The sequence below is a fragment of the Macadamia integrifolia genome, chromosome 6 (assembly GCF_013358625.1).
Source record: "Macadamia integrifolia cultivar HAES 741 chromosome 6, SCU_Mint_v3, whole genome shotgun sequence".
Taxonomy (NCBI): Eukaryota; Viridiplantae; Streptophyta; class Magnoliopsida; order Proteales; family Proteaceae; genus Macadamia; species Macadamia integrifolia.
This window is the reverse complement of record NC_056562.1, coordinates 19,797,054-19,799,161: the sequence shown is the minus strand read 5'-3', so window position 1 is coordinate 19,799,161 and position 2,108 is coordinate 19,797,054.

Below are 2,108 nucleotides of genomic sequence, written 5' to 3'. Positions count from 1 at the left end.
AAGTTAAATTTATGATTTTAATTTCAAATTATATTCCCTTCCTTCGCTTGGTCATAATAGATGTTGCACATATTTGTGACAAGTGAAATTAGCCAAGGCTTGCTGCATTAGCAAACACTGGGGATTCATATGAGAGAGGACTCCACGTCTATTTTAGTGGTTAAGTTTTGGTTGGAAAAAAAAAAAATTTGAAAATGCTTTAAAAGTAGACATGTTTATAGTGACAAAAAAAGAAGATAAAATTCCATCACAATGATATTGAATCATCCAACAAAAGTTTAAGTTATTAGATGGATAGACTAGATTGGATTGAAGACATCTAAGACCTCAAAGTTAAGTGATATGAGATTATTTATAACATTCCTCCACACATGTTATCCTTCTTTTGAGTGACTATACATGTGACATATGTAGCCCAATTTTTCGTAGTTAGACAAATATATATTATTAACATAGTGGGATAAATTATCCGACCTAAAAGCTTAAGTTATTAGGTTGAGAGACCTAGCAATTATATAATTCCATCTAAAATCCCACGTTTGTTGATGTGGGATTGATCTTAATAAGTGAAATGACATTATTGTACATTTATGAAGCTATGAGTTCACCTTTTCACCATTTGCACTGCTTAATATAGACTGAGAATTGATGATAATTGTAAATACGTAGGTATTTTATCACAAAGATACTTATGCCAATCCACGCCTACTATGTAGTGATAAAGAAGCACATCACAAATTGATGATGAAATTTTGCTCTGATAAATTTCTAGGAAAAGATATCTGAAATTGGTCATAACCACTGAAAAAGAATGGAACGAGGTGGAAAAATAATGGAAAGTGAAATTTTCATACTTTAAAAAGATATAGTTTTAGTCATTATCCCATATGATTGAATAAACTACTTAATTTTTTTAACCATATTTAGTAATAATGTATTTTACATGTAATTTTAATTTTACATATTATAGCAAAGGGTTTTGGATGCAAAAGTAAAGTGAAATTTTATAACCAAATATGGAATGATTTGAAGTTAATGTTAAAGTCACATGGGTAATGATTACATATATTTCTTTTTTAAGTATGAAAATTTCACTTCCCTTCCCTTTTATTCCCTTTACAATCAAACATAGCCTAATAAAAAATAGGAAAAAGTGTGAAAACGTTTTTTTTTAAAAGCCCACAAAACACAAGACTAATCTATAAAATGAAAATAAATGTTCCTTGGTCGTGCGGCTGCTATGCCTGGACACAGGGCAACGAAATGAAGCCCCCACCCCTGTTAAATCCTAAAAAACTACCTTTGTTTTTGTCCAAATACCCCTTTATTGGCTTGAGTTGGCACAGGGCTCACGCGACCAAGGAGCTTTCTTTTCCCCTATTAACAATACATCTCTTTCTGATGAGTAAAACAAAACATATTTTGCATCTAATGAACACATAATGAACTATATACCTCTTAGAAGATAGTTTTAATACCAAAAGAAAAGGGAAAATTTTTTCGCTCGTCGTGCAGTGATGATTGAAAGGACAAGACTCCTGCACTCCTACCCCAAACACCCCCCCTCTTTCCCTCTCGCCAGATGGGCTTTCAGTTCACCATGGCTGTCAGAAAACTCGATCCAAAAGAAAAATAAAAAAAAAACAAAAAATAATATACATACCACGTGGAAGGATAGGTAATCGTTTTATTGAGTTCACCAAGCTTATAAAAAAATTGGTTTTGAAGGGCCATTATATGCTTAGCTCATTAACCTTTTAATGGGCTCATCTCATGTAAGTAGGGCAAACACATTGGAATGGGTATGGCCCCAAAACTCAAAGCCCACTATGCAGTCCATTGCATAATTAGATGTTGAAGGGCCTTGAGGCCTCATGCCCATGCTTGCATCCCAAACTATTAAGGAAAAGGTCTTACTGCTTGTCAGAGGGTATAGGGGAAAAAAAAAATATATATATATATATATATATATATTTTTCGGGGAGAACCAGAATATATATATATATATATATATTTCAGGGAGACCCGTTTACCCCTAGATGTCCAGTCAACTGTTGCGCCTCAATGCATTTCGAGGAGAACCAGCTAGCTCTGGGTTCGAGTGGCAT